The sequence below is a fragment of the Phyllobates terribilis genome, unplaced genomic scaffold, assembly GCF_046119375.1.
Source record: "Phyllobates terribilis strain yellow unplaced genomic scaffold, ASM4611937v1 Scaffold_695__1_contigs__length_805405, whole genome shotgun sequence".
Classification (NCBI taxonomy): domain Eukaryota; kingdom Metazoa; phylum Chordata; class Amphibia; order Anura; family Dendrobatidae; genus Phyllobates; species Phyllobates terribilis.
Window position 1 is genome coordinate 15,093 of NW_027363455.1, and position 13,372 is coordinate 28,464.

Genomic DNA, 13,372 nt, shown 5'->3' on the forward strand with positions numbered 1-13,372 from the left:
TTAGAATGAGAGAAAAATGTATTTTGAATAATAGTTACAGTTCAGAGATGGAGATGAGACATAAATTGTGTATACAGGACCCCTATGAATGAGAGCGGGACCTACTCTGTTACAGAAGAGTGCAGTATCTAAACCAAAGTTCTGGCTCACAGTAACAAAGTTTCCATGCATGTTCAGATTAAACATTACAATTCTTAGTTCTCAAGGATAAGTCTGTTGCAGGAGACCTCCAGACGCCTGGTTTCTGTGAGTACATTTTATCTATAGAATAACATGGTACAGAACTTTCTAACAATATCTGCAGGCTCAGCCTCGATTTCCTTTACAGAAACAAAACATGATTTAATAAAGCTAGACTATATCAGACGCATCACAAGTAATATAACATATTGGAATATTATGGATTATAATTACTGTATTGATTATTTTCTTTATTAGAAATATTTAAAGTAAAATATAATTAGTTCTTAAGCATAAATCTGACAAGGAGGCTTCCAGGCGGTTTGTTTCTGGAAGAATATCTGATCTATAGTGCAATGTCTTACAGAACCTTCTGACCATATCTGCAAGCTTAGCACAGAGGCAGATCTGTTTTCCGGCACCCGGAGCAGGAATTCAGTTTGGCGCCCCCCACACACACCGCTCATGCAGTTTGAATAGTAGTCATGTGACCGCTCATATACGATTTGCTTTTTGACAGTCACGTGACTAGCTACTCTTCCTAATTCTCTCAATTTCAGTCAAAAACTACAGCCCCTATTTCATGAAGAGAAGCAGGATTAAAGGCTAGTTGTCACATAACCGTAAGTATGAAAATCACATACGAGTGGTCATGTGGTGTCTGCTGGACCCAGCTAGCAGAGCTGAATCCTGACATTGAGTATATTACACGCTCTTAGGATTGGGCATGCTACAGTACTTAATTGTATAATTAAAAGGGTTGTCCAGGTTTGTGATTAAAGTCGGAAGAACTCTAGGTGACTGCAGACTTCTGAATACTCGCAGCGCATGCACTGCACACTTTCACCTTTCCTCCAGTACAGGAGAATCCTGAAAGGTCATGTGCATGCAAGTATGAGATTTTCATACTTCTGGCCACATTCCAACTAAACGTGACCAGCCTCACTCAAGTAATTTGTATAGAATGAGGCCATGCATGTCTAGTCGGCATGTGATCATGTGTATGCAATTCGCATAATTGTGGTTTCAAGACTTCCTGCTCTCACCACTAGCACCAGAGAATCCTGACCGCATGCAGTGCACATGCGCACGATGAGAATTCAGAGCTATGCTGTCAGTGATTGCAGACTTTCATCACAAACTTGAACAAACCCTTTAATTTTCCTAAAACAAATAAAAACAGTAACTCTTCTCAGACAGCACAACACTTTATTAACATGGCCATGTATCATGTAATCTTACAAGTTATGGACTGTTCCATGTGTACAGGATCAGAACCAATAACTGCACAAAAAGACATCAATAGAACTACCAGCAGTATGCAGAAATACAGCATCACAACCCTCATCAGTACAGTACAACATCACTAGAACCACCATCAGTACATGTACTGTCTCCTTTGGTATGCCCTCACACTGTCTCTTCATGTTACCCCTTTCCCCACATTACCCAGTCTCTATTATGTGCCCGCACAAACTTTTCTCCCCCTACTCTGTCTCCTGACACATCCCTCCCTGTTCCTTATATTATTTCCACACACCCATTCCCCCTTGCTCCTCACCCCCGCTCACTATGCTGGGGGTGAGGAAAGGGCAGCAGTGTTTTCCTGGCCAGATCTTCAAAGCCAAATGCACTACCAGGATGCAGCAGACCCACATAAAGATGGCGGATATGTGTGACGCTGGAAGCCCTACCCTGGGGGTTGGGGGACTCGGAGCCGGGTCCTATATTGTCGATGGGGTGCAGCCATGGCCCGGACCCGCTCCGTGCCCAGTGCTCAGGGCCGTCACATTAAAAAGGATGGTACGGGCTTATCCGGGTTGAGTGGCTGATCTTGACTACGCCACCTGTGGCGCCTGGTGAAGGCCACCAGCGCTGCTGCAGTCCGCTGAGGCAGGATGTTATGGCAGCCGTCGTTGGTACTACTCCACACAAGCGGAGCAGGGCCTCAGGGCAGAGAGACAGGATGGGTTGTAGTATAGGAGGCCTGGTGCTGCGTAGTGCGGTGTAATGCAGAATAAAGAGTCCGGAGGCCATAGAGGTTAACTTCCAGGGTTTTTACTCACTGTGGAGATTGCAGTTGAAAGGCTTCTCCCTGCTCCTCGCGGAGTTCTGCGGTCACCAGAGACGGGGGGGTCCGACAACCTCCGAGTAAGTCCAGTGTTCAATCAGAACCCCGCACCAGAGTGTTCTTAGACTTCAGACAGAGTCCTTTCCTGTCTGTGTGTAGATATGTAGCACCCTGAGGATTCGGCTGCTACAGGGGTATTGCACCTCAACCCAGAGGTGTGATATTCCACTCCCGGGTAAGGATGGAGTGTGGACCTGAGCTCGGTAGGCTGCATGCACTACACACATCCCATTTCCGAGGAGCAGACCGACGGTACTCCCACTTAGAAATGTGCAGGTACGACCGAGTCTGTTCCTGGCTGGAGTGGGAGGGGGGTGGAACATCCCAAGTAGTGTAGGGGCAGATAGGGGGAGCAGCCTGGGTAAAGATAGGAGCTCATTGGGTGCTGGTCACCTGAGCTCACACATAGAGGGTGTATATAAGGTGGGCACCATCTAAGAACAGGGTCAGTCTGTCAGCCTTTGCAGAGAAGTCAGAGGAAGAGGAGCAGAGCAGCCCCAGAGAGTGAGAGAGGAGAAGAAAGAGAGACCCAGAGGGGGAAACAGAAGAAAGGACTCTAAGAACCCAAATCCAATCCACGGGTGAAGAGTCGGCATCAGGGTACCGGAACCCAAGCTGGTGGGGGCAAAAACACACCCCAGCCAGAGACCGGAGGCCGTGGGCAGCGTCTGCCACGGCCACCCACCACATCCACCACGAAGGCATACCACGTGGAGGGTCAGGGAACCCAAGGCCAAGGGTCTCCCAACAGAAGGCCCGAGGGAGCTGGACCTGGGTGGATCAATAGTGGGGACGGCCAGAGAAAGGACAGAAGGAGAGCTCAGGGTCACGCTCCGGACTCGCTTGGGGGTTGGCTGGATCCAGGACCTGGTGGATGCAGCACGGCTCGGGAGGTCACTTGAAGCTGGAGTGACCGGAACATCAGCAGTGAGTAAAAACACCCTAAACTGCACAACCCGACTCTGTCTTCATTTAACACCTATGCTGCACCACCACAACCCCCATCCTCTGCACCTGACCCCCTGAGGCTATACCCCACCCGTTGGGGGTTATACCATCACAAGCTGCACCTACACCATCAGCCTCAGCGGACCCTGCTGCAGCGGCGGCCATAGTGACCGCAATACAACGGGTGGCGTAGTCGACATTAAGAACTTATTAACATCTGTAGGACTGCCACATACAACTGAGTTTGACACCCTGGGCACGGACCGGGTCACAGCCACTCGGAAGACTACAACTCCCATCTGATCCGGCTCCGGATATTCCCATAAAGAATATGGCCCAGGGGGTGCGTCAGATAGGCTGGATCTCTATCTGAACTTCACTCAGAAAAAGGGTACGTGTGGCAGCTCCGCTCCTTCCTTACCCGGTGGGATCCTCAGGGCCTGCCGGGCTTCCCTGACCAGGACATAGAGTAGCAAGGTCAGGTGTCGGGTGCCGGTACCCCTCTTGCAGCCGGAATCCCTCTGAATAGATCAGGTTGGCGAGGACAGGTGGCGTATACCGCTCCGTCTGCATCCCCCCGGGATCCATTTGCGGTGGAACTACACTCCTAAGCTCCAGGCCTTCTTGGTCATGGTCCTTGACCGGGCTGAGGCATACATTATCTGCAACCTGCCCCTCGACCCAAGGCCAAGATACGAGGGCCATGTCTCCATCCTCTGCAGGTCCACACAGGGAGGGAGATCACGATCAAAGAACCCAGAACCAAAAATGGCTGTGTATTAAATATGAAATTTAAAGTGTCACTAAAATGTGAATCCTCCACCCTTACCCACTAAGTGGTTCCCCTATCTCTTGGTTCCTCAGTCTCCCAACTTCCAGTAGGGGCAGCACCTAGTGCCAAATAGGCCCCTCTGGTGGGAGAAGTGTGGTGTTGGATGTGAAGCTGGGGTCCTGACCATCGCACTGTTCTTACCTCAAAGGAGGAACACTACACCCCATTAAAGAGGTGCAGCATCCCTGTGGCGGTCGAACCCTCAGGGGCACCACAGATACACAGGTGCAAAATACTGATGAAACAATCACTCACAACCTACCATTTCATGGAGGGGGTGACTGCCTAGTATTAGAATTGCACAAAGATAGGCTTTTATAGGGTGCTGTTCACACTAGGGTAGTGCACAGTATCTGGCTTACAGCCTATTAGTTACGCCCATACTATTCGACTAGGCGGGCTGCCCGGTACTATCCAAGTGCACCCCCTAGTACCGGGAAGCCCGCCTAGTCGAATAGTATGGGCGTAACTAATAGGCTGTAAGCCGGATACTGTGCACTACCCTAGTGTGAACAGCACCCTATAAAAGCCTATCTTTGTGCAATTCTAATACTAGGCAGTCACCCCCTCCATGAAATGGTAGGTTGTGAGTGATTGTTTCATCAGTATTTTGCACCTGTGTATCCGCCATCTTAAAATGGGAGACCCAAAAAAAAATGACGTGGGGTCCCCCTATTTTAATAGCTAGCAAAGGCTAGGCAGACAGCTGGGGGCTGATATTAATAGCCCAGGAAGGGTGCCATGAATATTGGCCCCCTGCCAGGCTAGAAACACCATCCCTCAGCCGCCCCAGAAATGACGCATCCATAGGATACGCCAATTCTGGCACTTAGCCTCGCTCTTCCCACTGCCCTGTAGCGGTGGCAGTGGGGTAATAGGGCTGGGGTTGATGTCGGCTTATAATGCCAGCTGACATCAAGCCCAGGTTAGTAATGAGGAGGTGTCTATAAGACGCGCCCATTACTAACCCCATAGTGAAAGTGAATAAAACACCAACACCCAGAATAAAATCTTTTAATTGAAATAAACACAATACTTTAATATCCTAAATTAAACTCTACTTACCGTCACGCCCATTCCAGCTGAAGCCAATGTCTCCTGCAATAGCTGTAAAATAATTAACGAACCTCATCTTTACCTTTCCATGGTTCCCACGACAGCTCCAGCTCTGCTACATTGAGATGGCAGGCTGGATCGTAGCAGAACGCTGCCATCCAGCCTGCCATGCCGCAGACACTGAGAAGCCTATCCAGAGTAATATGGAAACTACTAAACCAATATTGACCCCTCACTGTTTTATATAGTATAAATATGGTCCAAGATAATTCTGCAGTATTTCACAGTCAAATCCAATGGGAGTAAAATATAAAAAATAACCTTTATTCAATATTTTAAAAAGATATTAAGTGTCCAAAATCCGTGACAAATTTCCTAAAATTATCCTAAACATAGGACTATTGTGTATGGTTTTAATTTATCTCACCGGCTAACCATTTATATATATTGTCTTGTTGGGAGGCCAGGGATTAGTCACAATTCCTAGGGGTATCTCTTTATTTATATGTAGAACTCCCTTTTCAATTTAGCCTCTGGCTATTAGAAATCATGCCATCTCATTTCTCCTCATTGTGAGTCTGCAGTCTGATAATGGCATTAATAATATTCATTTTACCATGTCCTGTGCTATTCTCTTCAGAACGGCTTTATAGTGCTGCCGTCATATACCGGTGCGGTGCTTGTTTCTCCTGATCTAGGAGCTTTATATTGAGGTAGCCTGGCTAATCATCTCTTGTAGTACTTTCTATAGAAATGCTCAGCCCTACGCGTTTCATCATTCTTATATGAGACTCTCATGATCATCAGGGGCTCAGTCTATGATCTTTTTTGGTTTGATAGTACGATAGTTTTGTAATAAACTTATCGGCAGGGTTGCCGGCAGCGTCTGGCGGCTAAACCAGCGTGACTTTATAGGAAAGTTGGTGCCACCTCTTGTGCGCCCCCCCTTCTGTCATCCAATCGAGTGACTCGGGTGCGTTGCAGGCGTATCATGTTGCGATCATATAATCATGCAGGGACTCGTCTCATTCTTCCAGTAGGATCTTTTTCTCACAGAGATGTCTTGGCTGCACTGCGATCTCACAGTATTAATATGTCTTTTATATCTAGGGAAGGAGACTGGTATATTGCATTGCATCTTATAATGTCGTCTCTACGAGTTTGTTGCGATATGAGTTGTTAATAGTGTTTGTTCGTAGTTTGTCATTTGTTTTGTTTACAGACAGATCTGCCTGTTTCATGTGCTACCTCGTCCCACCTACACTTACATCGATGCAGAACTTCCTTTCATCGTGACAAATGCCATCTGGCTATGTCACTGCTTCCGCACCAGCAAACGCTTGCGGACGTCTATTTCCTCAAAGTTCATTTCATTTGATCGTATCAATATGTCCATAATAATAGACATTGGGATGACTTTTATTCTGATTGTATCAGTGTGTCTGATTGTATCGATGTATCTGTATTATTAAGTCTTCAGATGAGTATTTTATAATCTAAAAACAAAGGAAGAAATTCTGATGAAATTTGTCCAATTGTTATTAAAGTTCAATTTGTTCAAGAGGTCATTTTGTGATTTTAAAGTATAATAACTTTAATAGTTTTGGTCCTATATGGCGCTGATTTGATAGTTATGTGGACCAATATCCATTATGAAGAACATGGACTGGATTCTACATATTATATTTTAGAGAGTTTTTAGGTCTAGCGAGGTTCAAGAGGTTTCATAGGGGGTGAAAATGTTATTATGTGTCAATGAAACATGAGAAGGACAATGTTTCATTTGTGTAGTGTGGGTTATAGGATTTCATTCTATGGATCCATCTTTCTTTCTGAAGCAGCAGTTGGTCCCAATTACCTCCTCTCGGGGGGGCGTACTACTTCAATGGCTTGAAAGTATAAAGAAAACGGGTCCAAGGTGTGTTTCTCAAGCATGTGTCTCGAGAGAGTTGTGTCCTCTCTACGTCTGACATAACCGATATGGTGCAATATCCGTCTCCGGAACTCTTTTGGTTTTGCCGATGTAGTTCATCGGACATTGGCAAGTTGCCATATAGATTACTCCTTGCGTCTTGCAGTTTGCGAATTCGCGATTTTGGTCTTCTAGTTTGGTTGTGGCACTGATAAATTTCTTGCAGGCTTGATGTATTTGCAGGCTTTGCAGTCACCACATCTATAAGTCCCCGTGGTGTCACTGCTCAGCCACGTTGTTTTGCCCGTGTTGTCATCCACAAAGTGGCTGCGCACAAGGTGATCTCTAAGGTTCCTGCCTCTCCTGTATGTGACCCTGGGGCTCTCAGGGACCACATCTTGCAGATCTTTATCTGATCTCAAAATTGCCCAAAGATCATAGAGTATGTTCATCACCCCCTGATTTCGGTCGTCGTAGGTTCCTATTAGATGGATCTCATTATCTTGTTGTTCTCGTGCTTTAGGGGTCAATAGAGAATTTCTGTCTCTTGTAAGGGCGTTGGCCTAGCACTTTTTTAGGATATCCCTTTTGTAGGAAGCGTTTTTGTAATTCCCTCGATTTTATCATGTACTCATTCACCGTTGAGCAATTTCTCCTTAGGCGTATATATTGGCTTTTCGGTATTCCTCTACGTAGGGGAGCCGGATGGTAGCTCTGCCAGGATAGTAACCCACTTGTGGCTGTCAGTTTTCAGTGTTGTGGTAACCGGCCTTGGTTGGTATTTATTATTGTAATGTCAAGGAAGTTTAAATTGTGTCTTTGAATCTCACTGGTAAAATACAAGCCTAACTGGTTCTGCTCACTGTTCTACTTCAATACATCTACATTTGGCTGTGGAGATCTATGAATGATTACTTGAGTCAGGTAACCTAATGACTAGTAGATTCACAGCCATCTGGATAAAAAATCCTGTTATGTGACGTTGTGCTGCCACCTAGTGGCTTCCCATTCTTTTACATAACTGTCTACGGTCTACACTGTCCGTGTGGAATGTCCATTGGACGCACACATTTTTGGATGTCGTTATATTTACAATGTGATTGGACATTTTTGCTAATATTTATAAGCTGTATGTAGAAACAGGAGGTCAGTTTTCCTTGTAGGAGTCATAAGTCACTGCAAAAGTCCCTGGCAGGGGGATGAGAGCGGCTGGGTCAGGAGGGGACCCAGCTAATTCTACATAGAGCAGAGAAAAGAGAATAATTAGCCCAGTAGAAAGGTATAATGAGCAGCTGTAAGTGCCGTGCTGTATAATCTGATTACAATATAGTAAGAGGATAAGCTCTGATGGGAGAGGTTCTTTAAGCCGGTCATGTATTGGGTAATGAGTTGGGGTGTCAGTCTCCATCAGTGCTGGCTGAACACTGACTATCCTGCTCAGATTACTACACATGGCGCTGCTCCTCCTCCCTGTAGTATGGGCTCCGCAGGACGGTGCCGAGGCTCCAGATTCTACCTGCACAGCAACAAGGTCCCAACACTTCTACCTCTATAACTTGCCTAATGCAGACGCAAACCTGCAGCCTTTCCACTGAGATCTTGTCGGCCTTCTACACTGCCACGGCTTTGTCTGCACAATGTAGCTTAAAGGGATTGTCCACTTCTTAAGCATCCTAGAAGTCTACAATATAAGGTCGGTATTCCTCTAACCCTCTGCCTTATTTGGCTGCCATTGAAGGCAGTCAGCGAAATGGGTTCAATTTTCTATAGAAGTGGCAGAATTTAACCCCTTCCTGACCATTTTATTTCCCGGCTCTGCATTTTTCTTATTCTTCTAAGAGCAGTAGCTTTATTTTTCTGTCAATACAGCCATATGAGGGTTTTTGTTTTTATGTCGATCAGGTTAATTATTTTTATATTTTGATTGGACTTTTACAGAAGTAGCCCCCATATGTTTTATTTTAAAATGGGTCATAGAGGGGCAGGAGTGATTTGAATGTAGAGATTAAACTTTTTCCTTTTTGTCCCCTTAGGCTGTGTGCCCACGATTCCTTTTTAAGTGTTTCCGCAGCGGCAAAAACGCTGCAGAAATGCTTAAAAAACGCATGGTAGAAGGCCTGCCATGTTCCCCAATGATGATCTGCATGTGCTGTGCACATGCTGTGGAAGTTTCCGCTGCGGATTATCATTGCGGAAAAAAAACCCAGCACTACCAATTATTTTGTGGAAGTGCTGCGTTTTCGCTGCCATTGACTTGCATTAGAACGCATGGACTATGCATCACTGTATATGTAGATGCGCAATCCACGTGTTCCAATGTGCGGATGGTACCCAGGTGTAGAGGAGAGGAGACTCTCCTCCGGACCCAGGTACCATAGAAACTGTGAAAAAAAGAATAAAATAAAAAATAAATGATACTTACCTTCTGGCGGTCCCCGTTGCGCTCCTCCTCTCATGCCAGCAAATCGCGATGAACTGAAAGACCTGCGCTGACGTCATATTCATGTGACGGGTCACGCAATGCTGATGTCGGCAGGTCCTTCAGTGCAGTGTACCGCGATCTGCCAGCAGTCAGCACCGAGTGAAGCAAGACTCCGGGGGCCATCGGATGGTAAGTATAGATTTATTTTTTATTTTTTGACATTCTCTCGGATCACACTATATAAATCCATGCCGGTTGCATGGATTTATATAGTGTGACCAAGTTGACAAGCACTTTCTAAGTGATGCTAAAATCGCTTGGAAAGCGCTTGAAAACCCGCATGTGGAAATGCATGTGAAGAGCTCTTCACATCCGCATGTCCGTGGCAGGAAAAACGCATGTACTATCCGCATGTACAATCCGCATGCTTTTTTCTGCCAGGGGAGATGCAGAAACGCTCAGGAAAAATCCAGAGCATTTCTGCATCGTGGGCACATAGCCTTAGGGGATGTGAACATGCTATCATCTGATTTCTTGTGTTATGTACAGCAATACTGCAGTATATAGCCAGCACTCACAGATCTGTCATGACAGGCATGGGTCTTTTCAGCAGACTCCTTCCTGGCAGTGATGGCATCCCACGATCGTGTTACAGGGGCACAGTTGGGCACATGGCATGACTCCCTTCTCAGTTCGCTGTTAATGCTGCTGTCCATCTCTAACAGGTGGAGCTCTGCTCTACATGTGGCTATTAAAGGCAGATGATGGCTAAATATCACAGCCATCATCTTCCAGGCAAGAAGTCAGAGCTGGCATATGATGTAACTGCAAATCATGTTGGTAAGGGGTTAAAGTGCCACTTCAGTGGGGTTTTGACACGTGAAATACTTTTAGTGCAGAAATGACGTAGTCCTTTTGGGCATGAGGGTTGGGTGCTGGGATTACTAGTACACCTGACATCCAGGTGGGCATAATTCTGTTCCTTGTGTATTGGAAGACTTTTGCCTCTGCAGCTTTGGTGTTGGCAATCTTTCACTTTCATGCCCATTGATGCTCCACATGGTTGGCTCAGGAACCGTCCTCACATGATCTATATTTCCCTAAAGGAAAGTCACTTGTCAAAAGTGCGCGGTTCTGTATCATGTGGGAAAACATCAAGAAAAGCTCTAGGAAATGTCAACAAGCAAGTAATGACCCAGAAGAACGGGCAGCCTCTGAAAGGAGACCGGAAAGTACCAAAGCCTGCGCCAATTGTTATACAGGTATAATGTATTACTGCAGCTCTGATCATACACCGCTCTTGTGTTCTGCCCTGTACTGATGCACAGACTTGTATCTACATAATCCTAAAATGCCATAGGAAACATCTGCAAGAAGATCACATGGCATTTTCTACTATTATGACGCGCCCCCTGGGCCGTGGGGTACTCGGCAGCCGGGCCTATGGATGCCGGTATAGGGGATATCACCGTGGCTGGCCCGGTCTGTGACCCAGGGCGGTCAGTAAAAAGGGGAAGATATTGGGGGATCTGGGGAAAGTGTTTGTGACGCCACCTGTGGAATGCGGCCAAAGGGAGCCGCCGCTGCGGAGCAGTCCTCTGGAGCTGGTGTTACGTCAACCGGGATGGTGTGGCTCTCCACAGGTAGAGCTTGCTCCAGGGCAGTGTAAGGCAGTGAAAGTTGCACTGGGCGTTGTAGTGCAGGGAGGGAAAGATGGCGCAGATAAAGAATGGACGGAGGCAGTGCGGTGCAGTCATCCGAGCCTTTTACTCACAGTTCTTATGACAGTTCCATTGGTGCACTGTACAGTTGTCGGCCTCCCACATCGCACTGTGTTCACCAGGCAGAGGTTCAGCACTTCCTCAGGTAGATTAGGAGCACCTGACAGAACCCCACTTTCTTGTGTTCCTAGACCCAGCGTGAAGACTGTCTAGCTTTCTCCCTCCTGCCCTGCGCTTCCCACTCTCAATCTGGTTCGGGTGCTCTGAAGCCCCTCCTGTACGTTGGAGCTCCCGGACCTGCTTGACCGTCACGGGGATTAGAATGAGGCTTCAGCAACTGACTATATAAGCCAGAAGCTCTGGTTTTCCCAGCCGAGACCTGGAGTTACACGGCTGGACCAGGGGCCGGTCCCCTTCCTGCGGCCTACGATCCCTCTCTTCTGACAGAGGTGGGGCGTACGGGTGCCGTCCTGCACTCACCGTACACCCTAGGATCGCTCCCTTAGATCGGAGCCTACTCCTCTGCTCCCCTCCTGGGCCTCTAGCACTGGGCCCTGCTTGTGGAGCAGAGCTCCTAAAGAGACTCTGATCCCTGACTGTTCTCCACTGACTCCTCTACCGAACTCTCCTGCCACCCTAAAATGGCTCCCCTTTATATACCTACTACTATAGTGCTCCCTTAAACTACTTCCTCCACCCACACCCACTACTGGTTCCCCCTACCTCTGGGTTCCCCCCACTCCAGCCAGGGACAGGCTCAGCAGGTGCGCTCATGCATGTTGCCCCTCCAGCCGGCCTGGAGCAGTGTAGTGTTGAATGCGGGTGTTGGGGTTCCGGGTAGCACTCCCTCCTTACATGTTACCTGAGAGGAGACACCACACCTCTGGGTGAGGTGCAGTACCTCTGTGGCGACTGAGCCCTCATGGGCGCCACACTCCCCCCCCCCCCCCCCCCCCCCTCTTGGTAAAACACAGCACGTCCGCGGGCTGGAACAGAGCAAAACAGGGTATATTAGACATGCAAATTTTTAAGAATGCATTTGCATATAAGATTATATATCTTTCCTTTATGGGAGGCACATCACTTTAACGTTACAGAGTATATTTATCATTATAAAACACTTTCCATAACATTCTGGTAAACGAGTGCAAATTTAGCAGCATGAGGGACCCGTCTGCAAACCCTCAACGTAGGCCCTGGGCGTGGCTGCAGGGCATGGGTGATCCTGGTGATGGACCACGTCTTCCGCCACGCCAAACGGGTTTTTCTTCTGAGGTCATGTGATCGTACTTATAAAACCAATAGGAAGCACTTTAAGAAGTGCAGAACTATATACAAGACAAGTTTTCGGCTGTTCACAGTCCCCAGCCTGGAGTCTGTATACCCTGACGGGTAATTATGAAAACACACACTCTAAGAAAACATTATTTCAAACTTCAACTACTGCACCCTTACGGGTGACTATTTACATAGTATTCAGTCCTACTTGCTGGATTAATAGTGTGGTCCCCGCCTGGGGTACTGCTGGTTCTTACCTGACCCAGCCGGGTCGTAAGGTATGTCCAGCGGGGGGGTGTTCTCGACCACGCGGTACACTTGTACGGCGTACCACCCGCGTTCCCCGTGGTGACGTGTGTAGGTGACATGGTCACCGGGGTATAGATTCCGGTCGGGATGACCCTGTTCCAGCTCGGGCTCAACATCCCGCCGGTTTACGAAAATGTCCCTCGCAAAGTTTGGATCCTGTATAAAGCCCCACCCAGCTTTCAGGTCAAACTTTACCACGAGTCCTTCCTCGCGGGGGCTGGGGTGGGCAGACTCCTCCTGACGGACTTGAGCCTTTGCGGCCTTGTTCCTGGCCTCCAGACGCTCGCAACGCGCCCACCGAGCGCGCAGCTCCTTCTCCAGCTGCTGGAGCTCCCGCCTGCAGAATTCTTTCCTCCGCAGGGCTTCGACCTGGGTCTCCTGTGGGAACCCCATCAGGTCGCCCCTCCTGGTGTCGGGAGTAGCGGGCACTACTCACTAGCGGGCATGCTAGACTCTGCTCGGTACTAGTCCGAGCATCACGCTACTCGGGATGTTCGGCGAGCACCGAGCATTTCCGGGTTACTCGGGCGGGAGCTCTGGTCTCCGTCCTGCATGTTTGGCGCTCTTTACAGAGCCAGTGAAC